At 32.7% G+C, this 18,018-nt stretch overlaps 1 protein-coding gene across 1 annotated transcript in view; it reads left to right on the top strand.

Moving 5' to 3' along the window:
- CNTLN (centlein) overlaps nucleotides 1-18,018 on the top strand; it is a 476,456-nt gene that overhangs the window by 233,337 nt on the left and 225,101 nt on the right. The window lies entirely within an intron of this gene.

The raw sequence follows: 18,018 nt of genomic DNA, 5'->3' as shown, positions 1-18,018 counted from the left end.
ATTTAAAGCTAGAATATCTATATTTTCCAACACCACATATACTATTACAAAAAAAGAACTGTGTGAAAGCACAGTTAAATTGTAAAGAATGCAGAAATATTAAATTTTTTACAGACCATAATGAATCTTTATGCAGTTTTTAAAATTAGAAAATCAACAAATAAAGAATGTGTAGATGAAGTGAACACTATTAATGAAGTCTATAAAAATTATCAATACAACTAAAAACTGGTTCTTTAAAAAGACTAACAAATCAGGATTTTTAGCCAATCTAATATAAAAGAAAGAAAATCAAATTACCAAAATTAAAAATGAAGCTGTTGAAATCTCAACAGATCAGAAATATAAGTAATCTTCCCAGTCTACTAAACAAGTTATGTGCTAGCAAAACTCCTTGTAGAGTTTAGATGGAAAATAACAAAGATATAAACTCCCCAAATTAATTAAAAATGAATTAAAGATCCTTAACAACTCATTCTCAGAAGACAAAATTTAACAAATTGTAAGAGGAGTAACATGAGAAAAAAATCTCAGGTCCAAATTGAGTTAGAGATAAATTTCAATTAATTAAAAAATTATATACTGTTGTTTGGGACATGTCTGCCACTAGCAACTTATTATTTCTGATTTAATGTTGGAATGACATGAGGCTCTCATTCAGTGCCTTATGTCATTGAACAATTGACAAGGGGTTACTTAGTCCCTTTATAGCAATGATGCAATGGTATTTAGATTCTGTAGTCACTGTTATCGATAATAACATCTTTGGAAATGTGTCTGATTACCATGGCAGGGGTGTGGTGATTCCTGTGGTTTTCAGATATCTACATAGTTGAAAAGGCCAAGATGCCGTGTGGTTGGGACTTTTTATGCTCTTAAATGACCAGGAAGCATGTAAATACAAACATAATCTACTAAAGGGAAACCGATTCAAAGAAGTCAGCTAATTAGGTCCCAAGGATAACTTTTTTGCTTTTATAGAGCAAATATATAGTATTAATACTGAAACCAGGAAAAGATTAAAAAAAAAGAAAACCATAGACCAGCATAGACCAAAAAGAAAACCATACAAAAAAATCAAAATCCTAACAAAAGATTATAATGATATATCAAAAATTAATAATTTTGACAAAGTTAGATTGACTTCAGAATTGTTTAGTATTAGGAAAATAATTTGCACAATATTAAAAACAAAACACCAAAAGCCACGTGAACATGTAACATATTTAGAAAAGTCTGTAAGCATTATGTACATTTATGCCTAAATGGCATAAGCAAATGAAGATTCATTATTAACAGAATAAAAGTCCATGTCTAAAACTGAAAACTGAATTGCTTTCAATAAGGAAAAGACTAGAAGATTTTCCCATCAGACTAACAGATTGTTTGTTGTTGTTTGCCCTTCTTTCTGAAGAGGACCAATGACAGATCAGGTAGGTGATGTCTTGACTGCAAGTGAATTGCATTTAAGTGAAGGAGGGCTGTGCAAAATCATGAGACTCACTCTCTCCTCCTGAGCGATCTCAGTCCAGTGGCAAGATATAGATCAGGACAACTGGAGATGACCCCCGATGCAGTATGAGACCTTGGCCTTTTTAAGCTAAGGTCTTTCCCAGATCTCAGGTAGTCTGAGGCAACAATCAGTCAGTGATTAGGGCTAGGTAAGAAATGAGGCCAAAAAACAAACAAACACAAAAAACAGCCTCTTTTACCTACTTAAAAAAAAAAAAAGTCAATCTTGGAGGGGAAGAACCTTAGGATTTCTAGCCAGAACAGAAACAACTGCTATTTACACTCACTCTGAGCCATCAAAACTCAAACAGTGTTCAAGTGAGGCTTGGGCTGGGACCTGTTGTTGGCAGTGAGAGCCAGAGTGATTTGGGTTTAAGACATGGTCAGATAGTTCTATTTGAGTCCCAGTGGGCTTTATTAAAGCCCGTTTTTTTCCAGAGCTGTATTTCAAGACATCATAAATGAAACTACGTATGAGCTCCTTGAAAGCAGAGACTATCTTTTGTTTTTTTTTGTGTACCTAGCGCTTAGTACTGTATCTGACATATAGTAGGTGCTTAAGAAATGCTTATTGGTTGATCAGTAAATGTAGGAATAAAACATCTGACTTCTTCATCTACTGTTTTTTTGACATCATTCTAGAAATGCTAGTGATGACAGTTAAAACAAGAGAAATTGATCAAAGTATCAGACATTGGCAAAGTAGAGAAAAAATTATCCCTATGTGTTGATGACTTTGACAATTTACTTAGAATGGCCCAAAGAATGAGCCAACCAGTAATCATTTATTAAGCATCTTCTGTGTCTTGGGTATTATGCCAGGCTTTGGGGATAACAAACTAAAATGAAATAGCCCCTGCCCTTATGTAGCTTACATTCTGTAAAAGAAACAACATGTATGATATAAATATACACAAAATATAGATGAGAATCAATAAAGAAATGAATAGGATTTGAAACAAATACATAAAGTGATTATTATTTAATATAGTATATCTTCCATAATACATTCAAGTCTTAAAGAAATGATTTGAAGATTTAATAATGACAAGTAATTAGACAGCTATTCAATTGCTTGTGCTTGAGTTAGGTCTTTATAAAAGTAATGATATTGTATAAATTAATTAACATATGTAGTGCTATACCAATTGACAATCTAAGTGGTTTCTTTATAGAGCTAGATAAAATAACAACAGTTAATTTGATCTAGAACCTCAGGAGAAATAAGAGAAAAAACAGGAATTATGGGAGAGTACCACTTCTAGACCACAAGTTATGTTATGAAGCAGTAATCATCAACTATTTAGAACTGGTTATATAATAGTAGGTCACTGGAGCAAACTAGATAGGGGAAAATTAATAACCTACTGTTTGATAAATCTGTGATCATAAATTATTTGGAGAAAAACTCCCTTCAAGGAAAACTGTAAGGCAGTTTGGCAAAAATTAGGTTTAGAATACTATCTTATACCATAAACCACAATACAATAAAAGAGCGCTTGAACTCACTATTAAAGATAATACCACAATAAATATAATCAGAAGACAACTAGATTAGATACTTTTCATGATTGAATGAAAGAGAATTTTTAAACAAAAAGAGAGGCAATCACAAAAGATAAAATAGATAATTTTAATAACACAAAATTGAAAAAGTTTTGCAGGAACAAATTTTATTCACCTAAAATAAGACTGGAAAGCATCTATTGGGAGAAAAATTTTGTATGAATGAATGAATGAATGAAAGGCATTTATGATATGTGTTTGGTATAGAAATACAAAAGGAAAGACAGCCCCTATTCTTGGGGAGCTTATATTTTAATGGAGGAAAAACACATGGGAAAGCGGTGACCTGGGAGATATACTTTGTTCTGGAAAATTACAGGGGTGTTTTATGGGACCTCAGGGGAGTAGATTGACATACCCTATCCAGGAACAATGTTTCTGAGCATGGTTCTGGCTTTCAGAACATGGAGGCAAGGGCAGGAAATGGAAAGGAAATGGTAGGCAGTCAGACTGCTGGTGAGAAGATTATAGATGAAGTAGACTTCTCTACTTTCTCCAGTAGATATTAATTAAAAAGCGGATGAAAACAGTCTCATCATACAGGAAAAGAAGATGTGTTTAGATTCCCCCAGGAGAATGTAAGCTTCTTGAGGGCAGGGGCTATTTCATTTTTTGTCTTTAGCGCTAGTCACAGTGTCTGGCACTAGAAGGTAACATGCCATGTGCTTGTTGAATTTAATCAAATGGAAGTAATTTCTTAGAAAATTAAGAAATTGGATAATCTTTGTCTAAATAATCAGCAGTTTACTCTTATGTGCTCATGCCATCCATTTGAGACTTTTATATTCACAGTGAAGTTCTGAATATAATGTTACTAAGTCAAAAGGTCAGCGATGAAAATTATAGAAAGGCCTTTGTTTAGAGAGGTCCATCTATGCCATGTAATTTATTAAATCAATTCTAAACTTATAATTATTGCATTTTTGCCCAGTTTATTGGTGTGGTACTTCTTCGTTGGCTGTTACCTCTGGATAGTCAAATAACTCCTGTGTACAGTCTTTTTATCCTGTCACTTTAGGAATAGCTGCCTGCTTTTTATTTCGTTTTTTGGCATTTTATTTACTGGGATATAGATTGCTGGCCTTTTAAATACTCTGTAGAAGTTTCTGGCCTTCTGTATATTCTCTGGTTCACTAACTGGTCTGACTTCTTGGGAATGGACCTCTGATCTCTCTTCCTTTTATTTTGGATTTATCTCTTTCCTCCTGTTCATATATAAGCAAATTCCTGGCCTCTTTTCAACTCTCTGGACCTCTCTCTGTTTTTTCCCTAGTCTTCTGCCAACTGGTTCTATGCCTTCTGTGTCTGGCCTCCTGACAACTTGTCAATGGAGTCTTCTAACTTCTACAGTCTCTAGTAGCCTCACTGACCTATTCAGTCTGCATCAGTTCTTTTCTCCCTATATCGTTCCATGTATAATTTTTTCTGACTGATTTCCTTGACATACTTTGATCACTGACTTAATTTATTTTTGTAATCACTGTGTTCCATGGACAGTTCACTTTGGACATAACAAAATACAAAGCAAAGTATAACAAAATACAAAGCAAAGTCTTTATTAATTTGAATTATATTATGTTGCCTTTTGGCTAGCCTTCTGATGTTGAACTTCTCTTCATTAGATTGGCTGGCCTTCTGATAACAGATACACAGTTTGTTTCTGGGCCTCTATTTGGAGTTTTTCCACATTGGTAGGTATTGTTTAAGCTTGTATCCTATCAGCATACCCTTTGATAAATATGATGAAACACCATAGGAATAGAGACATAAAATGAACCTTTTATTTTATTTAGAGGTATAGGCAACTCCCAGGTGAGGATGCTCCCTCCAACAATGCTAGGAGTTCCTTGTAACCTTCCAAACTTCTCTGTAATGTATAGTTTGAGAGAGTTGCCTAGAATATTGAGAGGGTGTGATTTTCTTAGGATCATATAGCTAGTATTTGTTAAAAGCATAGCATGAATCTACAGTCTTCCTAGTTCTTTATTTATTATCTCATGATGCATCTCATGAAGCATTATACTAGGACTTTAATTATGACATGCCACTATAAACCATGAAACCCTAAACAAAATGGTTCTAGATACTCTGTGCCCACCTATTGTAGTAAATGTAAAATGGCAGACGAGGGAGTAATGGCAAAAACATACTTCTAAAGCTTTAATTGAACTATTGATATTCTCTGTGTATGCCCAACAAAAATAATGACACATATCCACATTGACATTGTTACTCACTACACATAAGTCAAGGAGAGAAACAGAGACAGAGAAAGGGAGAGAGAGAGAGAAGTTTTAGCCAAGTGGAAAAATAAACAGTAAGTTCTTTTATAGTCCACTTTCATCTTGAATTTGTGGCATGACTTCCTGCCTGAAACTGTTGTAATCTACTGATCCTCTCTTAAATTCAAGCTTTTCCTGTCCTTTAATTTTCCACTTAGACTCTAGAGCATCATCTTCTGGCCAGATTCTACCTAGTCAATGAGTCAGAATTGGCTTGAAACAGGGAAGGTCTAATCTCTGATGCTGACTAAGCCAGCCTGGCTTCTTCACCATGAACTGATTAACTTTCTCGTTCTTTTGGTGTTGGTGTATAGTGGCAGTAGTAATAGGATAGGATCAATGACTCAAGGTTAGTAAGAATCTCACAGGTCTCCTTGTCCAGTTTCTTTGCAAAGACCTGAGAGGGGTATAGTATCCTCCACAAGGGGTCATCCACATTTCCATGTAAATATCTCTAGTGATGGGAAGCATGCTCTTTTATGAGTCAGCCCATTCAACTTTTGGATACCTACAATTGTCAGGAAGGTTACAAATGGCCTCTGTGTAATTTCTACTCATTTTTCCTCATTCTCTCATCAGGGACCAAATGTAATTATTTGCCTTATGAAATAATGCATTTGAAAAAATGACATCCTTTACATACTTGAAAGAAGTCATCATATTATCCATATCTTTATTTCATTAAGCTAAATATATCCAATTTCCTCACCTGGCACTTTTGTCAGTCTTCTGATCTCGTTTTTCTAAGCCTGCTTCAGCTTTTCAGTGTCCTAACTAACATAGGGTACCTAGACCTGAATACTTCCTGAATGTCAGCAATATGTCTATACTAAATAAAGAGAGCTGAGGACAGGAAATTTTGTAATATCTGTCAAGAGACTGTGGCATCCTGGTTGAAAATTTTGTGCTTTTGAGAGAGAGAGAAATAGAGAGAGAGAGAGAGAAGTAGAGAGAGAAAGAGAGTTTGTGTGTGTGTGTGTGTGTGTGTGTGTGTGTGTGTGTGTGTGTGATTCAATAGTTACTACTTTCTATCCATTTTAGTCCATGTAGTTTATCAGGCTTGGTCATTGTATACTTTAAGTCTCTAACCTTTTGTTCTTATATTTTGTACCAATTTTCCTATTTAGTTTAAGGGAGTGTGTGGCATGAAAAGAAATTACTTGTTGCTTGAATATCCAGGTTCATAGAATCTTGAACTTTCAAATATTCAGGGGCAGAATGTAATCTATAAATATAAAGTTATTTGGATAAAATGGCTGATTTTAGTATAACATCTTTTATGAATTCTTTTTTTGAAAGCTTAGTAATTGTGGATTTAGGGGTAAGGTTATTTTTTGTTGTTGTTAACTGAAAGTTACTAGTTGTATTTTCACTTATCAGTATGTGTAGCCATAGAGAAAATGCTGACATACACATTTTAGGATTAAAATTTATAAAATCTTGGTTATATATTATACGTGAAACAAACATTTATTGGGATTAGAACTTGATCAACCTCAGTGAAATATGCTTCACAAAATAACTTTTATCTTTGGAAATTATACTATATTTTATCTTATATTAAACAATAAAATTTATTTTTAAAATTTAAAAAAGTATTTTACTTTAAAGAAATTAATAATGTACTTCTTTCCATTCTCAATATATTACCAAACTTTAAACCCAGTTGTTTAGAATGTCATTATTTAAACTTATTTGAACTAAAAATATGCAATTTTACGTTAACTAAAATTTTAATTCAGTGCCTGATATTCAAAATTAATTTTAAGCTCCAAGCAAGATAAAATAGGCAAGGTATTAAAATATAAAAATTTAGCATATATAATGGAAACAGCAAGTCAACTTTAACTGCTCTATAGTGGCATTCCTCATGCCGCTATAATAAAACTTAAGAACGTTTTAGTGATTTTTTCTATAATTATTCAAAATTACATTACCCTTACTGAAAACTGAATGGCTTTTAGTGGATTAATTAAACTGTAGCTGGTTTGCCATCTGGGTACAGCTTGTTTAGTTGCTTTTCTACTGAAAGATTTTTCATGGAATAAAGAGTATTTTTTTTGTTAGAATACAACTGCCAGACTTCATTTTCTAAACACAAATAGCGTATGCTTTATTAATTAAGATTAAATTAAGTTTGAGATATGCCAAAGAAACTTTATTTTTTGTATTTCCTTAAGATTTTGAATTATATGATAATTTTGATAATTATAAATTTAAATAAAAATTTTATAACATCTCTTTTGATATCAAATAGAATATGATTTTAGGTTATATACAAAAAAATGAAAAATGTGAAGGAGGGAATTAACTAAATCTGATTTTTATGGCTCAAGTGGTTTCATTAAATTAGAGTGCTGTGTGCTGTTCATTAATGAACTTGTGCCATATGCTTTAACTGTTCTGGTCAATAGCTGATAAAGAAAGGCTTGTATGCTTTTTTTTTTTTTAAAGCTGGATAAAAATATCCTTGTGATGGGCTTTTATCAAAGGAGTTACTTTGAATTCAGTAACTACTACTGAGGCAATATGGCTCGCAATTTGCGACCCAAAGGTAGTCATACATTATTGGAATACAGCCTACTGCGCTTCACATTACACAGATGTGAAGGTCTGATTATAGCTGCTTCATAATTAACAGTGATCCGATTTGTTTTGTGGCATAAATGGTGCATGTGTAGAACATTAGCCATGGCACTCTCATTCAAATTCAACTCAAGGGCTCAGCGGCAGGCGGGTCACGAGCTTCAGGGAGTAGAAGCACAAGCTCCTCCATATGTTCTTGCTGCATCTTACTATGGCTATGAGTGCAAGATAAGTTCCCCAAAGAACCTAATCGTGTTCTGTAATTACAGCGCGGCTTTCTGCTGGCTAGAAATGAGGGAGAAGCTAAAACACTCCCTCATCAGATAATTTGTAAATTACTTTACATGGCGGATGCCTAACTCAGTTGGTTTTCAACTGCTGAAATTATAAATAATTGTAACAGATGTGGCAATATGGCTGGCCTCCAATAAATGAGGCCCTTGATAATTTGGCCAACCCTTTGACAGGCCAATTTAATAAAATGTGAACAAAATCTTCTTGCTAATAATTTATCATCCCTTTTCCCAATAGGATAAATTTAATTACCCTAGCAGTTAACAAGGTCACACCCAGATGCCAAACTCGGCTACAGTTTTGATAATGCAATCAGGAATTGAGAGGTGATGACAGCGTTGTTGTTTTTTTCATTACCTGGCTTCACATAAACACAGGTGGCGTAGCTTTCTTGTCAGTTTTTAATAATTACAGGCTATTATGGAATGCATAGTTAGCAGATTGAAAACCACACTTTAGTGAATTTGTTTCAGTATGATTGAGGTTCTAATGTATAGAGATGATAATGCATAACAAGCATAGTCCCTAGCTTACACACTAGTGAACAGGGTTTGTTTTCTTACTTGTGACATAAGTATGTGTTTACAAAATTTACAATGCCTTTTTCCCTCAGTTGATTACAAAGCTATCCTGTAAGTCACAGAATTTTATAGTGAAAATTGTCAAAGAAATAAAAGACTGATCTTTGACATAGTTCTTGGTGACTTTATATACAGGTGTACATTAAGAGAGGGATTGTAGTATAATGGGAAGAAGATTTAATTTGTAGTAAGGGATTGAGTTCATATTCCAGCTTTTTAAAAAAATTAATTTAGGGGAACTAACTCAGTCTCTCTGACTGTCAATTTATTTGTAAAATGAGGGGTTTGGGCTAGATGGCGTCTGAAATCCCTATGTCTGCTCTAACTCTATGCTCTTTGGGTCAGAAATATTCAAAATAAATTCTGACACATTTTATGATTTGTAAGCATCTTATAAAACCTTGAAACAATTAAACCCTGTTAGTTAAAGTCATCAAATTTAAAGTTCAAAGATTATTTTTCTAAGAAAAATCTTGGAGTCTCTTCATCTCAATGTTAAAATTACTTTATAGTAATCAAATCAGGATTTAGTAAGGCACTTTAATTTCTTAATATTTCCAGTTAAAATCTTGGTATACTGCAAGGCAGCTCTAGGTAGCATACATCTTTGGAAGCACTTAACCTACCTTTTGATAATGTTTTCTGATTAGTATAAGGAAATATGTGTATTTTAGAGTGAACACTCACTTATTTTATTCAGCTACAAGACTGTTAACCTTTCATTTGCATATCATGGGTTAAGTGTTTAACATGTCTTAGGTCAATTCTTGTGATAAGTAAAATTCCCTTGTCATCTCTCTGATGGGAGTATAAATCAATGTTGTTAGCTCTGGTATATTATAAATTATAGAATAAGCATTACATACAAAGTAAGGGGTTAATAAAGTGTGGAATGTGATTTTTGCTTTCACTAACCAGAACCTTCACATTTTATTGCTTCTTGAAGTTTAACTGTACCATATAGAGATTTTTTCTTCCTACTGGTGTCAATAAGATAGACATCATTTTACTGAATAATTTGTACTGATCCATTTTGTTCTAAAGAAATCACTGGGACACATTCACTATTCATAGTAAAATTTCATCTTTATGTATATAAATTACATTTAATATTTTGAAGAAAAACTTTTTTACTGCTAAATGTAATTTTGCAAGCTAAAAGCTTTGTGAGTTCAAATAAGTGAAAAGTGTACATATATTAGTACAAATATAATTTTGAAACAAATTGCAACTTAACTTAGTTTGATTTTATCCCTATGCCAACTTAATGTTAATTGATATAATAATCTGAATTTTGTACTATAATTATTACTAAACAACTTACTTAAACCTAGTCTAAGTGAATATGCTTCATTAATGAAGATTTGTGGTGAAAGTACTTACCTATTTTATCACATACCATTTTTGGTTTTGATTAAAAATAATGTATTTTTCTTTTTTGTAGAATTTATTATTGTTGAGCTTCATTTGATATCAAGGACTATCTGTATATTCAATTGGATTGAACTGAATTTTTGAAACACGAAATACTGACCCTTTTTAATAATTGTAATTGTACTCTTTCATTCTTTCTAGCCTTTAACTTTGATTCTTATTTGGCACTGAGATGTCATAGGATTTAGAAGCCTTCTGTGATGTAGGTATTTAACCTAACCTAAATTTAATTATCCAATTAAAAAAGAAAAATTAAAAAATCTTCCTAAAAATTTACAGAAAAATATTATCTAGTGCTTACCAGAAAAATATGTCTATACTAAAAATTATTTTAAGTTATGTTTTATTCATATCCATTAGGTAGTTTTAAAATTTAGAATTGTCAGTTTAGTTGACCAATCTGTAATTGGTTGAAGGATAGGAATAGTTTTCAAAAGTAAAATTACGAACTATAAATAATGACATGAAAATATGTTCCAGATCGCTTAAATGAAAAAAAATTACAATTAAAACAACGTTGGCGGTTTTATTTTGCACTGCAAGTTAACAAAAGTGACTAAAAACCAGCAATAGTTCATGTTAGAGGGGCTGTGGGAAGACAGGTGTACTAACATTACACTACTGGTGTATCCACATTCTGAATACCAATTTAAAATGATGCAAGAAAAGTGATTAAAGTTTGACAGGGTGCTCCCACTTTTGGGTTTATGTCCCAGGAAAATTAAATACAGAACAAAGGTCTAATATATGCCAAAATATTCATAGCAACATTCTTTGTGGTAGCAAAAAAAGTAGAAATAAAGTGGATGTATATAAAAATTATGACATGAAAATAATGAAATATTGTTTACTGAAAAATACTGATTATAAGGAATTCAGAGAAATGTGGAAAGATCTGTATAAAATGATGAACGGTGAAATATGTAGAGTCACAAGAAAAATAGAGCCAAAGGAAGTAACCGAACTTGTGATTTCATTGATATAGAGAAATCTTGATGAGGAAAATCCTGCCAGGACAGTTTAGCAGTTCTTTATAATTTACAGTATTGGAGATTTGCCTGGAGCATTGAGAGGTTAAATAACTTACCCATGGTCACACAATCAGGATATATCAGATGCAGGATATTCTGAATCCAGGGCAGGTCTTTCTGGCTCTAAAGTGAACTCATTATGCCATTACTTCAACAGTGTAATTAAATCACTTTAAGGAAGTTAATTTCTGAGTAAATGAAAAAAATGAAAAATCCAAAGAAGATCGTGGAGAACAGATAATGAATCAAATCACTTTCTTATGTTAATGAAGTAGGGGGCTATTAAGTAGGTCAGAATGTTATGTTACACATTGTTAGATAACCATCATCGTATGGGATGTTTTTGGTAAATAGTTACTTTTTGTCATAAAGGAGAGTTTATTCAATGGGGCAGTAAGCTTTGTTTTTCTTTGATATAAAAATAAAATGTATCTCTAAAACATTTAAAAAAATTAATAGCTATAAACTTGAATCGTAAGATTTTATAGCTACAAAGGAGTTGAAGATTATCTAAACCAATCAACTCATTTAACAGAAAAGGAAACTCAACATAAAAAGAGCCATGTAACGTAAGAAATTGATCGTATGTATTAATCTTTTCAGTTATTATGTAACTAGATAATACTTAATGTTGCCAAAGCATATTATCATATAAGTACATATTTATATTGTAGGTGACTGTGTCATAATTATTTTTTTTCAAAAAAATATTTGATTTTAATTGTAAATTAATGATTTATTAATTAAATTAGTTCCTATTAAATTAATAGTAAAAACACTACAGGTTTCTCTATTTTAAGATCATAGATATAGAACTGAAAGGGACCTCAGAGACCATCTAGTCAAACCCCTTCTCTTTAGAGATAAGAAAATGAATCCAAGGAGATTGAGTGAGCCAAGTGACTCATTCATGGTTCCATGGGTAGTTCCATGGGTGGCCTTTGATCCTAGGTCCTCTGACACTGAACCAAGTGACTAGACAATCCTGTTCCGTGCCTGGTTTTCCTCAATAGGTACTCAAAAGCTGGAATCAGACAATGAATCTTGGAGCATAATAAAAAACTAAAAACTTTTCCATATAGATGGTGACAAATATGCTTATTTCATGTCTTGGGCCTTTGATAAAATGAAACTTTGTACATTTTCTTTATCAGATTCACTCTCAGATCATCTTTCTGTTTATGGATTAACATGATATTCTCATTTTCTGTAACTTTGGTCTGAAGACAGAGATAAGACTTTGGTTACCTGAGTAATTGGAAGGAGCAGTAATTTTATTTTTATTTTATTTCACTTACCCAGATTACAATTCATTCATTCCTTTTCATCCTGTTTAATTCTTGACTGTATATTCTCATATATCTTCCAAGTTGGTTTAGGGATGGTATCCTACTAAATGACTGAAAGCCTACCTTTTTTTCTGTTAGTGTCCCAGAGATACTAACATACCATTTGAATCATTCTCATTTATCTCATTCTCATTTTTACTATATATTTTAACTAATATTTCTTTTCAGGTCATGCATGTCCCTTATAATAGCTTTTATACCACATGCTGCCTCAGCATCATTGTTCATGTGCTCTTGGCTACTTAAAACCCACAAGTTTCTAGCTTTTTGTTGTGCTTCAGACTGCATATAATTCTAATTTTTCTGATGTCACTATGATTTAGTGCCATGTAACATTAACTAAGAAAAATTATTTTAAGGAAGGTGATTTTATAGTTGCAACTTGTATGGAATCTTTCAAAATATTACACTATTTCCAAAATTATCCTAATCTTCTGCTGGTTAATTCTGAGCCTATGTCAGTTTCCATTTGCAATATTTGTCCTACCCTCTGCTGCCTTGATGTCTTTGTTTTAATTTTAATTTTAATGTTCCCCACGTCTGTCTGTTCTAGGCTGACGAACTCCATCTCCACCTTTGGAAATTTCTCTTTTTCCTCAAGGATCCACTCAGATTATCACCTACTCCATAATTCTTTCCCTGATTCCTGGGTTCCTTCTCTCCTCACCTGAAAATTATCTCCCCCCACTTAAATTTCTTTAGACATTTAAAAAATTTTAGTATGACCTTAACAAACAACAACATGAGCATTTCAATATGCAAAGGACAATAGAAAAGAGATGGTATATTAAATTGAATTTATGTACAATTTATTTTTATGCATATTACATTTAACATGGTAATATCAAAATTGTTCAGTGTGTCTGTGTCCTCTAATGAACTTATTTCTTCTCTCTTATATGTACTTTTTTAATGTTTCCTATATGCCCTTGTTTCACTGTATTACTCTAACTATCCACTAATTCTACCTCCTCCCTGAAATAAAAGCATTCCCTTACAACAAACAGGCATAATCCAACAAAAGAAATCAGTACCTTCCTATTTAAATTTCTTAAAAGAGTTATCTTTTGCAATTTTCATATTCTTTCTTACATTATAGTTTTGTGTATTCCTGCCTTGAGAGTAATGACTGTATTTGATTTAATCTTATTGATCTTTATAACTTTTTTCTCTCTGGGTTTTTGTGACATTATTTTCTGTTGGTTTTCTGATCTAATCCAAGGCTCTGATTTGGACCTTTTTTCTATTTTCTCTCTGTATACTATTTCTCTTAGTGACTTCATCAGATCTGATGGGGCAGATGACTGTCAGATCTATAATCCATCTCAAGTCTTTCTCCTGTGATCCAATCCTGCATCAATAGCTGCCTGTTTTAAACTGCTGACATTTTAAATTGTATGCCCCTCAAACACAGTATATTTCTGACAGAATGCTTTTTGATTCCTCCAGAAAACCAACTCCTCTTCTGAATGTCTGTGGAAATACCACCATTCTTCCAGTCTCGCGGGTTTAGTACCTTGATGTTATCCTGAACTTTCCTCACTTGGTTAACTCAAGGGGCATTATTATGGATTTGCCTGGAAGATGTACTGAACTTGATAGCATGTTACAATGTCATTTGTGAATAGAAGGATTCAGAAACTTTGCCATTGACTGTAAATCTTTCTTTCATTGAGACCTTTTGTACAGGTGAAAAACATCTTCAAGTGTGGTGATCTGAATTCTGAGGAGCTGCATTTGTATTTTTCACATATTAATAATTTGTGTTAATTTGGACAAGTATCAAGTTCTCCAGGTTTCAAAATTAGGCAATTGGAACAGATGATCTCTAGGTTTCCTTCTTGCTCAAAATGCTTTGGTTCTCTGAAGGTTCCTAGAAAATTTCCTAAGAAAATCTGCCCCATTCCTTCTCTTGTTTATATCAAAGTTGTCCTCAATGTTTACTTAGATAATTAATATGTAAGTTGCATGAACTTGAGATAACAGGAATATTGGTTAGTAGTTTCTAATTTTTTTCTTTTCCCTTTTTTTTTTGTTTGGGAAAATACCCATTTGTGGTCTTTTCTATTCTCAAGTCAAGCTAAGGAAGCAAGCATTTATTGTTGTTCTTGTCGTTTTTGTTGTGTCTGATACTTTGTGACCCCTTTTGGGGTTTTGTTGGCAAAGATACTGGTGTAGTTTGCTATTTCCTTCTTCAGTTCATTTTGCAGATGAGAAAACTGAGGCAGATAGGATTAAGTGACTTGCCCAGGGTCATACAGCCAGTAAGTGTCTGAGGCCAAATTTGAACTCAGGAAGTCTTCCTGACTCCAGGTCCAGCACTCTGTCCACTATACCACCTAGGTGGCCAAGCATTCCCTGCTACATGCCAGAAATGAAGCTAAGCACTAGAGATAAAAAGAAAGGCAAAACCAGGCCTTTTTCTTAAAGATCTCATGGTTGAAGGGCAAGGAAATATACAAATAGTTATGTATAAATAAGATATATACATGTAGGAAAACTTGGAGATAATTTCAGAGGGAAGGACCTAACATTAAAAGGGATAAAGAAAGACTTCAGTCTACCCCTCTATGAGATAATTTTGACTAATTTTAAATTGGTATTATCTCTAATCTTTTGTGTATACTTAGACATAATCAGCAGTTCTCCCAGTCACTTTTTATAAGTAGTTTTTACTTCTTCATGATCATTAAAAATAAATGGGGGGGGGGGATTCTATTATTGTTGTCAATGGGATCTAGAGTTCTGTAAAAAAATTCTAGTAGAACAATGCCATTTTGCATCTATTTGTTGTTCTCCTTATAATTCATCTAAATTGTTTTGGTATAATCTGTCTTACCTGGGTCTCATGCAGAGATCTCCACAGAATTGTTATTTTTTATCAACTACTTTTTGTTGTTTTATGGTACAGTATTACTTTTAATCTTTTAACTACTCTCTTCTGTAGTGTTTTACAAATGATATTGTACTCTAAGCCAGTGTTGGATTTCATTTCTGTCTGTTTGGCAAGGACATTAAGCATTTAGTGGCTAAGATGTAATTTGTGGAATCTTTGCATCTCCTCTTTATTGTGACAACTTTCATAATTGGTTAAGTTTCTCCCAGAATTTATAATAGAAATGTCTTCTCTACATTTTCAGTTGATAGCTTGTTTCAGTGGCTTGAAGTGGAGCTGCTGTAATCACACTCTGTAACTTCCTCATTTTCATTCATTCTTTTAGTTAAATGTTTATTTGGACCTTTGTCCTGACTAGTTAATTATGTGACTTGTAAATATACAGCTAATTGTGAAATGACTGCTATGTCAGTGGTTATTCTTGTCCAGTCTATTTTAATGGACTCTATTTAATTTTTATATGTTATCCATCACATCTTCTTTGCCTACCCTCTTTTTGATAAAATTAAAAATATAAAGGTGTAATTTATTTTTTCTTTATATTAATAAAAAGTACTGTGTAGTGGTAAAGTCTTTGGCTTTCTTTGTTTCTTATACCTCTATGCCAGATAAAGTAGGCTTTTGGCTCTTAAGGGAGAAATGCAACAATCCATTCAAAATTTTTGTTCTGAATTTGTTGTGATCATTATATATGGACATTTAAGCTTGTTTAATCATCTTGTTTTTCAATTTTGAGATTTCATTAATGAGGTCTTTAGCATAAGATGCTGCCTAAATCCACAATCCTCAGTTTTTTCATTTGACAGAGCCCACAGTTACATTAAAACAACAGCAACAACAAACAACAACCCAAACTTCTTAATCACTGTTTTCATTTTCATTATTCTCATGTCTTCACATTTGTGGCATTGCTTCAGTGGATTTTTGATCTCATGAAGGTGGGTACTTGCATTGTGAACCATAATCCACTTATGCAATTCTTTTCCATATTGTGCTATAAATTTCCTACTGAGGGATTTACCAGTAGGCTAGGTTCTTCTTCTAGGTCAGGGATTCTTAACCTTTTTTTGTGTCATGGACTCCTTTTTCATCCTGACCCCTTCTCAGAATAAAGTTTTAAAATGAACAAAATAAAATACATGGAAATATAAAGAAAACCAATTACACTGAAATATAGTTATCAAAATATTTTTTAAAGATGTTCCAGGACCCCATGTTAGAACGCTTGGTTGTTTTTTTTTTTTTTTTTTAACATGGGAGGACACCAGTGTAACTTTTGGGCTGTCTTAACTACATATGCTTTATTATTTACTTTTTAATATTTTAAGAACTCATGCTTTTATCATATAAATATTTTCTCTACTAATATAGTTTGGGAAACCCTCCATGTCTTAGTAGACTTTCTTTGTGAATTACTCTGCTAAAAAAATCATTTTCAGTGTCCACTCTATTGATGAGTCTTTCAGGTCTACAATCCATTCCCAGCTAGTACTTAAAACCTTTACAGATTTGTAGACTTTGCCAGTGCCTATATCCCAGTGGTATAACCTAGGGTCACTTATCTGCCATGACGAAATCTCAGAGGAGGCTTTAGTGCAGAAATTAAAAGCTTTTTATTTGAATGAAAATTATATCTTAGAATGTAGAGAATCACTATATCCAATATGTATATATTGTGAAAAATTTTATTTTTCCAGTTTTAGTGCAAGTTTTTGTGTGACTCAGGAAAAGTCATTTCAAGTTTATTTGCTAACATAATGAGGATAATTACACTCTGCAGATCATGATCTGTTTGAAAGATGTTAAATGTCAAGTAAGGTCAACATAGAAGAAATGTTTTTAGAAATAAGATTTGTTTGGCTTGGCAAACCAGCAAATAAAGAAATATTTGCAAACACAGTATGTGGTACTCAAAAATCCAAGAATAAGGAATATAGAGGTTTGCATGAGTTGAGTAGAAGGGAGAAAATAATTTAGAAAAGTGTCAAAAGGCTTTGAATGTCAAAGACTTTATAATATGATATACAAAGCAAATTAGGAATAAAGTAATAACTGTGGTGAACATTTCATAACAAGGTATAAATAAATAGTAGGGATAGTGACTAGACTTGTGATTTCTTTGGTACATGGAATCCTATATGAGGAAACTTTCATTATCAATGAAAATTGTTACTTTTTTTTTTTTGGCAACTTTGTGTTAGAGAGTGCCTAGAGAACAGATAGGTTGACTTACCTAGGATCACACAGCCACTATATATATATATATATCAAAGGTAGATCTTCTTGGTTCTGAGTCCAGCTCTCTTTCCACTATAAAACAGTGCTTCTTGTATAAATAAATAATATTGAGAGAAAAATGGCTATTAAATTATAAGATCATGGGAAACAGGTATGCTCATGTCCTTGAGAGATTTAGACTCCAACAATGTCAATCAAAAATGGTCTCATAAGAGATGATCTCATAGAATTTAGAGTATTTTGTCAACA

The sequence above is a fragment of the Vombatus ursinus genome, unplaced genomic scaffold (genome assembly GCF_900497805.2).
Source record: "Vombatus ursinus unplaced genomic scaffold, bare-nosed wombat genome assembly UNPS02014770.1, whole genome shotgun sequence".
Taxonomy (NCBI): Eukaryota; Metazoa; Chordata; class Mammalia; order Diprotodontia; family Vombatidae; genus Vombatus; species Vombatus ursinus.
Note: the sequence above shows the minus strand (reverse complement) of the source record. Positions and strands in the feature narration are given on the sequence as shown.